This window comes from Equus caballus, chromosome 20 (genome assembly GCF_041296265.1).
Source record: "Equus caballus isolate H_3958 breed thoroughbred chromosome 20, TB-T2T, whole genome shotgun sequence".
NCBI classification, from domain to species: Eukaryota; Metazoa; Chordata; class Mammalia; order Perissodactyla; family Equidae; genus Equus; species Equus caballus.
This window is the reverse complement of record NC_091703.1, coordinates 32,557,453-32,569,913: the sequence shown is the minus strand read 5'-3', so window position 1 is coordinate 32,569,913 and position 12,461 is coordinate 32,557,453. Positions and strand designations below refer to the sequence as shown.

At 45.7% G+C, this 12,461-nt stretch overlaps 1 long non-coding RNA gene and 1 pseudogene across 1 annotated transcript; one reads left to right on the top strand and one right to left on the bottom strand.

Moving 5' to 3' along the window:
* Positions 1 to 921: 921 nt before the first annotated feature.
* Positions 922 to 3,999, bottom strand: LOC138919384 (class I histocompatibility antigen, Gogo-B*0102 alpha chain-like; annotated as a pseudogene).
* Positions 4,000 to 4,124: 125 nt separating this feature from the next.
* Positions 4,125 to 10,608, top strand: LOC138919614 (uncharacterized). Its single transcript, XR_011429940.1, has 3 exons — positions 4,125 to 4,227; positions 8,037 to 8,146; positions 10,444 to 10,608. It is a non-coding gene; the product is annotated as an uncharacterized lncRNA (long non-coding RNA).
* Positions 10,609 to 12,461: the final 1,853 nt, after the last annotated feature.

The window sequence follows — 12,461 nt, the reverse complement described above, 5'->3', positions numbered from 1 at the left end:
GTGCAACAGGAAGTTATGACAGGGATGGGGACGGCCCGGCCCCACCTCTGCTGGAACAAGAAAGTCATCAGGGAAAGAAGAAGGTCGCTGTGGGGAGGAGGTCGTGGGGGGGATGGGGTGGGCGAGTCTCCCCACCTCCTCTCATTATGCTAAATGGAACACAGACAGATTCAGATGCCAGTTACTGAGAGCGAAGTCAGGGGATGTGAAGTCCCAAAGTGGGAGTGTGTACAAATCTTGCATCAGTCGGTGCCCACAAGGCAGCTGTCTCACACCATGAAAGAAAATAATCACGAATAAATTCACGTCAATCACATTAAGTGTTGATATTCTCAACAGCCCACTGCATGTTCAAAATGTCCCAATCAAAGAATCCTCATACCCCAGTCGTGTCCCCTCTCTCCAATGCCACTCCCACTTCACACCCTCTCGAGTCTCACCTTAGGATCTGTGAGAGACACATCAGAGCCCTGGGCACTGTCACTGCCTGGGGTAGAGCAAAAGCGAGACCTGGCCAGAGCCCAAAGGAGATGAGACTAAAGGAGGAACTATGGGGTGAGTGAGCTCCCCCACAGGCTCCAGTCTACACTATCCAGAGTGTTTCAAGGATCAACCTCCCAACTCAAACTTACTTGCAGCCTGCAAGTAACCCCCTCTTTTTTCACCTGTGGGAAGAAAACAGAGAGAGAAGGCTGGGCCATGAGATGCTAGAAGAACCCCTTAGTCCTGGACCACAGGGAAGTTTCCAGAACCGTGACTGAACACCCAGGACAGGATCGGGAAAGACGAAGAAAGGAGATATGTGGGGACTGGACCAACTGCCCTCCTGGAGCTCTGTTCTCAGCCGTGACCTTCCCCTCTGACCTTCAACTGCTGGGAATCAGATTCCCAGCACCAGAATTATCAAGGTGAAGAAATCTCTTTCATTTTCACAAGCGCTTTAATAAGAGTGTTAACAATCAGCTCCAGAGTGGTAAGCACACGTGTGTGGATGGGACTTCCCATTAATGAGGCAGGGCAAACTTCTACCTGGGCTTGAAACCCCAAAATGGGACAAGAAAACTCAAACCCCCACTCCATTCCCTACCTGAGCGCTTCTTCCTCCACATCACAGCTCCAGCCACCAGAGTGCCAGTGGCCACAGTTCCAAGGAGAACCAGGCCGACAATGAGGCCCATGGTGGCAATGGTGGACTCAGTAGGCAGTTCCGGAGATGGAAGGGAACGTGAGGGGCTCTGACCTCAGGCTTGAGTCCTGACCCTGCTGAAGGTCTCCAGAAGGGCTCCTGATTTCCCTGAGAAGAGGCTCTGAGCCCACGGCTCCCTCCTTACCCCATCTCTGGGTGACGGGCTCAGACAGCCCCTCGAGCTGCACATGGCACATGTATCTCTGCTCCTCTCCAGAAGGCACCACCATAGCTGCCCACTTCTGGAAGGTCCCATCCCCTGCAGGCCTGGTCTCCACAAGCTCTGTGTCCTGGGTCAGGTCCTCCCCGTCACGCTGCCAGGACAGGGTGATCTCTGCAGGGTAGAAGCCCAGGGCCCAGCACCTCAGGGTGACCTCACGGACAGATATGGGGTGGTGGGTCACATGTGTCTTTGGGGCGTCTGAGGAGGAAGAATCATAAAATTCATTCACACTTTCAGTTACCTCCATGGGCCACTAAAGCAGCACTCACGTGACCATCCTGAGAATGGACAGGACAATTAGTTTGGAAGGAGGAAGCACGTAAGCCAGACAACAGCCTGGACTTGGGGATCTGGAATAATCCTTTTTTGGAAAGTTCTAGAATCAGGGTGAGAGTCCACGGTAAGACACCAGGTCTCAAAGGAGGAGAACACAGACTTCTGGTCCTGACCTGGGTGGAGGGTGAACGACTCAGAAAAGCTGGAGTCAGGCCTGCAAAGATGTCCTCAGACCGAGAACAAAACCCTGAGAAATCACGGTTCATAAGATCTCGCTGACAGGGTCAAAGGGGACCAATGATGAGCAATTTCAGGCATGGTCTCACCTTCGACCCCTGAAGAAATTGGATTCCCTAAGTGTCCTTTAGAGAACAACGGCAGGCCCTCTGTGCAAGTCACTATCACAAATACGAAAACCTGAGAGGATTCCTCCCCCTCCTGAGAGACAGTATTCTGACGGTGATCCCATTTTCCTTCTCTCTTTGTCGGACGCCCCCAACCCGAGAGGAGATCGGGAGGCCCCGTGTCCCCTTGTACCCGCGCGCTGCAGCGTCTCCTTCCCGTTCTCCAGGTGTCTGAGGAGACACTCCACGCACGGGCCCTCCAGGTAGTTCCTCCAGCGCTCCGCCTCACCGGCCGCCTCCCACTGGCGCCAGGTGATCTGCGCCGCCGCGTCCGCCGCGGTCCAGGAGCGCAGGTCCTTGTTCTGGGTGATGAAATCAGCGCCGTCGTAGGCGAGCTGTCTGTACCCGCGGAGGCACAGATTGGCCCCACGTAGCAGCCAGACACAACCTGGTAGGTGTGAGACCCTGACCCCGCCCCGAGGTCAGCCCCGCCTGCTCGGCCCCGCCCCGCCCCCACGCAGAGATTAAACCCAAACTGAAAATGAAACCGCGGACAGTCCCTGCCGGCTCTTCCCGGGTCGGGGTCCGGGCGGGTCCCGCAGCCTCGGGGTGAATCTCGGACCCGGAGACTCGGGGAGACCCCGGCCCGTCCGTGGGGATGGGGGGTCGCGACCTGGGCCCGGGCCCCCGTCTCTCACCGGCCTCGCTCTGGTTCTAGTTGACACATGCGAGAGTCAGTTTCTTTAGTAAACTCTGTGCGGTGCCCTTTATGCCCTGCGTCTGCTGCTCCCAATACCCCCTTCCCTCCTGCTCCACCCACGGCGCCCGCGGCTCCATCCTCGGACTCGCGGCGTCGCTGTCGAACCGCACGAACTGCGTGTCGTCCACGTAGCCGACGGCGATGAAGCGGGGCTCCCCGCGGCCGGGCCGGGACACGGCGGTGTAGAAATACCTCAGGGAGTGGGAGCCTGGGGGCGGGGAGGGGCTGAGACCCCGGACCCGGCCCAACCCTCGTTCTGGCGCGGGTCCCCGAGGGTGATGAGGCCGGGAGTGGGAAGGGGCTCGGGAGACGGAAAAGGGGCGGCAGGTCCGAGAAGGTTGGGGACTTGGGGTGAAAAGATGAGGGGGCGGGAGAAGGGAGGGCTCAGGACGGGTCAGGCCGAGATAGAGGGTCTGGGCTGCGTCCGCGGAGACGCGCCTTCCCTGTGATGAGGATTTTAGGCTGGTTACTTTTAAAACTGCAGATGAGAAGCAGGCTCTGAGGACTGGAATTTTGCTTGCCCTTTTGAGAGACATTTGCATTTGTGAAGGAAGGGGGGATGACCTTGTAGGGACCTGAAATTGGCCACCCCAGGATATGTCTCTTTGGCATCGGGATTGTTTTGGGCTGATTGCTTTCGATAAACTGGGACAGGGAAGGAGGTTCTGGGGAATGGAACTTGCCCTTGTTGGGACACATTCACATTTGTAAGGTAAATCTCTATCTGTAAAAGGTGGCTCCCTCTCTGTACCAGGAAGAAGAAGAGAGATGACCTTATCCCTAGAAACTCTTAATGGGGAAGGCAAGAACTTAAGTTGCTTGCTGTCTGGCAATCTCATGTAACTGATTTAGGGTGGTGGCTTCTGACCTTTACTTAATCCAACTTGATTCTTGTCTAAAAGTCATGGGATCACCCAACGACCAGACCCCACCTGCACTGATACCATTTTAACTTTTTTTCATGTTCTTTCCGTTGTCTTGTAAAGAAATGACTCACATACCCATGCCTTATAAAATTAGCCCTAACCCTCAACTCCGGGCAGCAGCAGGAGCTCTGACTGCCCGTGGGTCCTGTCCCCACGCACCAGCTCTGCCTGCCCATGGGCCCTGTCCCCATGCTATTCTATTCTCTAAATAAAAGAGCACTACTGCCAGATCTTAAGAGTCTAAGAAATCTTTCTTTCGACTCCTCGGCTCACCGACCCCGCATCACCTGGGTGCCTGTGCCACTGCCAGCCGGTCCCCTCGCTCGGCCCCCACAGAGGCCGTTTCCTCCCGACCCCGCACTCACACGCCCAGTCAGGGTCAGGGCCCCGAGAGCAGCAGGAGGAAGGTTGGGGGCATCATGACCCGCATCCTCGTGGTCGAGGAGGAATCTGAGCCCTTCCTGGCCAGTGTGGAATTTATAACCGGTGACAAGAGATTTTCACCTATTGAGGTATATGGGGTAACTATTCTGGTTCCAAACTGATTCTGCTTGAACTAAAAAACCTGACTTGCGGCCTATTAAACATATGTTGTACATCTGCTTAACCATTAAAGTAAAGAATGCACTCTTTTAAGATAAGAATGCCTACTTCCCCTCCTACGCCATATTGGTAATGTCCTATAGGTAAAGTCTGACATCACAGTCATATTGACCTGCTAATTTGTAACTGAATGTGAAAATATATCCTGGGTGTGTTTAATGTATGTTCTTTGTTCTAGAAAGATATAAGACTGTACTGAAAACCATGCTTCTCCTGAACGCTTCCTAAGGCCTTCCAGGTTTATAATGCTCACTCTGGCTCAAGTAAACTCACCTTATTTCTCTTATCTATGGGATAGTTATTGGTTATTTTGCGGCGTCACCGGGACCCCCCCCCTCCCCCCCGTGATGCTGATTGGCTTCTCTAGAAACCAGACACCCAATGGGAGTGAGAACTGGGGCCGCCCATCATGAGTCTCCAGGAAGGAGGAGCTGACACAGGTTGTGAGAGGAAGTGAAACTCAGGAGATGGGACTCCCCAACACTGAACTTCCCCGCCCCAGACTCTGCCCTCTGGCCTGAGACCCTGAGAGCCACGCCCGGGGACCTGGGACTTTGTCCTGACCCCTCTCCTCCTGCACCGAGAGCTCTTTGTCACACCGTCTCCCTGAGTCCTGGCCCAGGGCCTGTTTGAATCAGCGATTGTCAAGCATTTTGGCTTCAGGATATCCATACAGTCTTACAAATTAGCGAGGGCCCCGAGGGTAATTTTGTTTATGTTGGTTGTATCTATCAATATTTGCCACACTAGGAATAAAAGTTTTTAAATATTTTAATTGATTTATTTAGAATAATATTTGTAATCTATAGTTTTTATGAAAAATATTCCCCAAAATAAACAAGGTAGCACAAGAGTGGGTCTTTTTACATCTTACATTTTTGCAAGTCTCTTTCTTGTCTGTCTCATGAGAAGACCACTGGATTTTCATATTTGCTCTGCATTTAATCTGTTATTTTGGTTGAAGTATATGAAAAAAATACAGCCCCACACAAATATGTAGTGGCATTTTTAATAACCTTTTCAGATAATTGTGGATGTTCAACTGTGATACTAATATAAAATTACACAAGTGGTAGTTTCTCAATGGTTATTTGCAAGGTGAAACCTGAGACAATATCATGGAATATTTCCTATTCTGTTACATTAAAATCCACAGACCTATTTTGTATAATCAATGCCTCTTGTACTAATGTGTAATTTTTAAAGTAATACATTGTTTCCTAAGTTATATAGATCTTCTCGTGTTGATGCATTTAACTACAAATTATCTAATATCACATTTATTAATATTACCACAGATCTCAACAGGAAAGTCTGTCAGTACTGGGAAGCTGTCAAGCTTACACGGTGGACACAAGTTTTTCAGAATTCTGGTTTTCTCTCGAGAACTTCCATTTTATCAAGGCAATAAGTACTGTCAGTTGTTACCTGTCAGGTTTTTTTCTTCAAGGAAGAAGCTCCTGTTCATTTTGAGAGTGTACGCCAATTAACTAAGTCTAGATAATCATAGTTCCTGTCATTCATTCTTTCAAGTAGAAATGATATTCCATAAAACAGAGGCTGGCTCAGCTCGCACAAATTATACTCCTTGGGACATAGCACTTGGAAATGTAGCAGAAGGGCTTTATGTATACTTTGCATGTCATCAGGTAAGATATTTTTAAAATGTGGATTTAAGAATAATTATTTGATCACGATAATTTTTAGTGCTTCAACCAGGACGTTTTAAAGTAAGTGGTTTTTGTTTTTGTTTTGTTTTTCTGCAAGTAAGTGGAGGTGGGGATAACTACGATTGCAGTTTGGTACCACAGCCTCCATTCTTACTCAGTTTTACCTCAGTGCAAATGCCAACATAGTGAAAAGGCAAATAATGTCTAGTAATACTATGAAAAGACTTTTGACCTCATGGCTCCCGTGGAAGTGTCTCTGTGACTTCAAGGTTCCACAGACCACACTTTGAGAACTGCTGTTCTGAATGAACCACGGAGAGTCTGCCAGCGGGTCCCCATCTTTGCCTCCTCTTGATTTCCCAGAATCCCTCTCACTGAGTTTGGACTCCTTGCCTCCCCAAACTTAGCTTAGAGCATTGCCCCTAGTCTCCCCTGAACTCATCTGCTGGAAATTTGATGCCAGAGAGTGTCCTCAGTCTGGGAAGGGAGGTGCAGGGACAGGGGTTTCCCTTTGGAACTGACAAGTTTATGTGTGAAGGCACCAGACCACTGACAACATTTGTTGGTTTTGTTACATACCAGCTTAATATGTATTCACATCTCAGATAGAAATCTGACGTATCTCTAAGAGAAATAATATTGGCCCTTTCATTTTACGTGAGTCTAATGCATCTGGCTTGAGACCCACAATGTATGAAGAGCAGTATGTCCAACAGAATGTCCTGCGATGAAGGAATTGTTCTTTGTCTGTACTGTCCAATGTGGAAGCCAGTAGCTACACGTGGCTATTGAGCACTTGAAATGTGGCTACTGTGCTGAGCAGTTGAACTTTTAATTTTGTTTGCTTTAAACTTAAGTAACCATCTGTGGCTAGTAGCTACCATAGTGGACAGCGCGTATCTAGGGTCTTCTTAGTTTTCAGTCTCCTCCCCTAAAAAAGATACTGTGTGACTCACAGTTTGATGTATATTAAAATTATCTTCATATGGGGGTCGTGGATTTGTCCATGTGGGTCTTAGACATATCCTTAAAATACAGCATGCCCAAGAAGTTGAATTAACATGTATTTTAACAACTAGAGTGTACAGACATTAACCCAAACATGATTTGTTACCTTAAGGCCATAATTGTTCAAAAATGCCCATCACTGGAGCTAATCCTTATGTATATTACACTGGGGCTCTTGGTGTTGTTTTCATTAACCTGGTCAATATAAGTAGGGACATAAGTCTTCGCTTAGCCTAAGAGGAAGCATTTATTGAACACAATATATATCAATTACCTTGTAGGCCCTGTGGATCCACTTGTAAAATTATAGAGCAGAAGATATAAACCTTAGAATGCTACCACCTTAGAATTCTTTACCTATTGCTCCTTCCCACACTTTCAGCCCAAATTCAAGCAATTCTATTTCCCTTCACCCTTGTACCCCTCTCCTAGATGAAAATATATGTGAAAGTTTTATAGTTGTGGAGTGAAGAATTCTCTAAGCATGACCCAAAGATGAAAAACCATAAGGAAAAACATAAAACTTCTCTATGTCAACCACACACTCACAAAGATAAATGCACATGCCAGTAACCAACCTCAGAGACACACAGAAAATTGTGACAGACAAAAGGATAAAAACATGGCCAATGTTTTTCAACCAGAGACCACCAGGAGCACACTTACGGGCAAACAATTTGGGTTTATTACTTGTTGCTGTGAGGGAGAATGCACACCACAGGGACCACAGGCCATCTTAGTCTGAAGGTGTAAGAACATATACGGGATTTGGGCTTTGGTTGGGTGATTTGGGGGAGGGTCTATAGAAGCAGGGGCTCACTCTAGATTGGGTGTTGTCAGGAAGTGGGGGCAATTCTATGATTGGGCATCTCAATAAATCTTATCTGTAGACAGGGCCGACTAGAGCAAGAACAAAGCTGTAATTGGAGCTCATATGAGCCAGCAGAGGGATATGTTTGGTATTTTGTGAGTTTCACAGTGCCTTGTTTTGCTTAGGTGATGTAGTGATCTTGTTTTCTCTCACTTTTTCGCATTCTCAGAGTGTCCTTGTCTGGTGTTGATGTTCTTTGAGATGACTTATGTCCAACAGGAGAATAACATGCCAAGTGGTGAGCACCAGGCCAGCTTCTGACCACACTGAGGCCTCGCTGTAAGTGTCAGACCAGTACCCAATGTTGGGGCTTCTTTCTCTTCTTTCTAAATTCAATATTTTAAAATAACTACAACTCGAACAAAAAATAAAGAATATTATAAAACAATTTGGAAAAGCAGAAATGACAATGTCAAATAAATATATTAGTAATAAATGTAAACAAAAATGAGAATGTGGAATAAAAATGGGAATTAAAACCAAAAGTCTATCAGCTTGGCAAAGATGAAGGTAAGTCATGAGAGTATCAACCAGAGGGGAGGGAAAATATATGTCATAAAGATTAATAGACTGGAAAACACACAAAATCTTTAGAGGGAGCTTTTGAAAAATATCTCAACAATTTAAATGTGCTTACATTTTTTTTAATTTTTATTTTTTGTGAGGAAGATTGTTGCTGAGCTAACATCTGTGCCAGTCTTCCTCTATTTTATGTGGGATGCCGCCACAGCATGGCTTGACGAGTGGTGCCAGGTCCATGCCTGGGATCTGGGCCTGCAAATCCCAGGGCCCTGAAGTGGAGCATGCGAACTTAACCACTATGCCACTGGGCTGGCCCCTAAATGTGTGTACATTTTGACACAGAAAATTCTCTTTTAGGAATTTATCCTAAGAAGATAATCACATGTGTTGTTAAGTCATACTCCCACTAAATAGTTCAGATGGAAAAGTCATGGCAAGCTGGAGAAAAGACCTACGAGAAAATCAGTCTATCAATCAAGGGATTCCAACATGTTAATAAAACCACTTCCAGAAATAATGGAGGCTAGGAAATGATAAAAAAATTTCAAGAAAATTTCTTGGAGTTTAGAGACAAAAATTTTCATTTTGAATGGCTTAAGTTCTTACTACAGTAGATGAAAACAGACCCACACCATGACAATCACAGTGAAGTTTCAGAAAGATGGTGGAAAAGAAGAGACCTTGATATCTTGAAGAGGCGACAAACACGAGCCTGGAGGCTAGAAGACACTGCAGCAATGCCTTCCAAATTCCGAGGAAAAAATATTCCAACACGGAGTTCTATATCCAGTCAAGATGTGGGTAAGGGCTAAGGCAGCCTAAAGACATTTTAGATGTTTAGAGTTTCAATGTTTTATTTTCCATGTTCCTTTCCTCAGGATATTACTGGGCAAAGTGGGGAACAAGGACGGACAAAACCAAAAATGGGGAAAAATGGGATCTAGGCAACAGGCGAGCCAGAACAAGAGAGAGTCAAAGGTTCCCAGGATGAAGTGAAGGAGATCGAAGATGTCAGCCCTGCTTCGGGTGTGCAGGAAACCAGTCCACGTGGGGCAGGACTGAGGGCTGTGGGACAGGTGTCCGTGAAGAGTTGAAGCTGGTAGCATACGAGATTTGCTCAAATATGTTCATGAACATTTAGATCCTGGGGAGAGTAGTGGAATCATTTAAACCAAGCAAATGAAGAAACAAGGTATTTACTAACTCCAGGGCACATAAAAAGTTGATTCAAGAAAGGAAAAGTAATCACAGTCTACTAAAAGCTCAGTTGTGACTAACGTTTACATGGTCATAATAAGGCAGATGTGGCACACTGAGCTCATCAAAATTGTAAAGTAATTACGTTGGGAGGATGGGGGTGTGTGAAAGAAGAGCCAATTCACTAAAGATGATGCATAAAACTGAAAAACAAAAGAAAGAGTATTATAAGTATTCTATTTAGAGGCAGAGAAGTAACAATTAGAGAAGCGGCTAAAACAACTAAAACCAGTTGTCTCTGAGCCTCGGGAAATGTGGCCGAGGGGGCGGGGAACATCTGTCTTCCTAACAAGCCTTGTAGAGGTATTGGATCTTTTAAACTATATGCAAATGCATATTTGCTAAAAATAAAAAGACAACATGGTAGGTGAAAGAATGGACTTAAGAATTGTCATATAAGGAGTGTCATAGAAATGGAGCAATAGGGGTCGACCCCATGGCTGAGTGGTTAAGTTCGTGCACTCTGCTTTGGTGGCCAAGGGTTTCACTGGCTGGGATGGATGTAGCATGGCTCATCAAGCCATGCTGAGGCGGTGTCCCACATAGCAGAACCAGAAGGACCTACAGCTAGAATATACAACTGTGTACTGGAGGGCGTTGGGGAAAAGGAAAAAAAAAAGAGGAACATTGGCAACAGGTGTTAATTCAGGGCCAATCTTTGAAAAAAAAAAAAAAAGAAAAGAAAAGAAATGGAGCAATAGTTGGAAGGAGACATGGGATTGAGTGGTAGATTTTTATGAAAGGATTTTGTTTTGATTTATTTAGTTTCTTTCTTTCTTTCTTTTCTTTTAAAATAGGAGCTATTACAGCCTGTCTGTATGCAGGAATGAAGGAACCAGTAGAGAGCAGGAAGTTGATGATGCAGGGGAGGGAGGGGACCTGATCCTGTACCCAAGCTGAGAGGTGGCCTTAGACAGGAGCAGGACCATCCATCATCACTGCTGTGAAGGCAGAGGATACAGGTACAGATGTGGGGTGTGGGGGGATGATGGTGCAGTGCTCACCTAGTCTTCTTTTCTCTGAGTGAAAAAAGAAATAAACTCATTGCCTGAGAGTGGGGAGTGGAGGGGAGGGGGGGATTGAGGAGGGAGGAGAAAGTGAGAAATGGTCCCCTCAGGAGGTGTGAGAGTGAACTGCCTCTGGAGATGGCATCTGGAGAGAGCAGGGCTGGGGCCCACTGAGCTCTGTGCTTATCAACTTAGAGAGTTCCAGCCCTGGGGCAGCAGCAGGAGGATATATAATAGGCTAGGAGACACTGCAACAAAATATCTCCAAGTGTGAGGATTACAGTTATTTTTACTTTGTCATACATAACTTTTAACATTTTATAATCTTTCTATAGTGAATATACATTATATCATATATAGTACATTGTACGTATACATCATAATCAGAATATAAAAGCTTTGTTTAAATTTTAAAAGGGAGACAGATAGGTAGGACAGTCCAGAGCTCAGGGCCCAGAGCTGTAAGTGCTGGGCTCCCTGTCTGGGCAATGAGCTCACAGAGCCTTTTCTCCATCTCTCAGGACGCTGTTCTCTGTGGAGGCCAAGCAGGATCTTTCCCTTCTTTTTGGGGTGTGGTCATTTATTAGTAACTTGTCAGCTCTGATGCTTTTAAGAAGATGCTTTTTGTGGTTTACGTGGCATTTTTAGCTGTTTTCAGTGGGAGGATTGATCCATATAATCTAGCCCACCCTTTCAGAACTGGAAATTCTAAGGCAAAATAGTTGAGTGAAAAGGTAATTGGTCCTCAAGTAGAGGATCAGAATCTGAATCTTAAATCACGATCCGAGGGTGATCTGTCAAGAGTTTTACAAGTGTAAGGGAATTTAATATAATTTATTTTTGAAAACTTTATTCATGCACACACAAGAGAATTCAAATAAGTCTCAAGAATATACAAAAATAAATGAGTCATGTCACCCATGTCCTGAACCCAGAAGCCATAGCAGTTAGCAATTCCTCATTTCTATTCCCAGAAGAATTTATCTATGTGTTAATGTATACTGTTATGTCAATAAAAGGGCTCAGGCCACAGACTGGGAGAAAATATTTGCAAATCACATATCTGATAAGGGATTTATTTTAAAATATATATAGAACTCTTAAAACTCAATAATAAGAAGACAAATATTCAATTAAAAAATGAGCGAAATCCTGAACAGACACCTGAAAAAGAAGATTTATGGTTGGTTAATAAGCATATGAAAAGATGTTCAACTTCATATGTCATTAGGGAATTGCAAAAGAAAATAACGGTGATATCCCAGTAAACACCTATTAGAATGGCCTAAATCCAAAGGCTGGTGATGCCAAATACTGCCCAGGACGTGGAGCAACAAGAACCCTCATTCATCGTGGGCAAGAATACAAAATAGCACAGCCACTATGGAAGATATTCAGCAGTTTCTTGTAAAGCTAAATGTAGACTGACCATACAACCTACAGATCATTCTCCTAGGTGTTTACCCAAAGTCATTTGAAAACTTACATTTGCACCAAAACATGCATGTAAATGTTTAAAGCAGAACACCCCTTAAGTGTGGGCTGCACATAGTGACTTCCTTTTGAAGACGACTGTGTGGAAAAGGATGAAGGAAAAAAGGAACTTCACAGGGAGAAAGCTGGGAAACACGACCTCAGCCAAGTGGTGAAGGTTAACATCATCGGTGATCCATCAAGTGGGTATTATATATGCTTGATAAGTTGTGTTGAGAATGGCACTTCACCCCTGTGGGCTTGTTCCCCAAAACCCATAGACCCGGTCAACCAAACTCAAGTTGAGAGACAGTCTGCAATATAGCTGGGCAGTA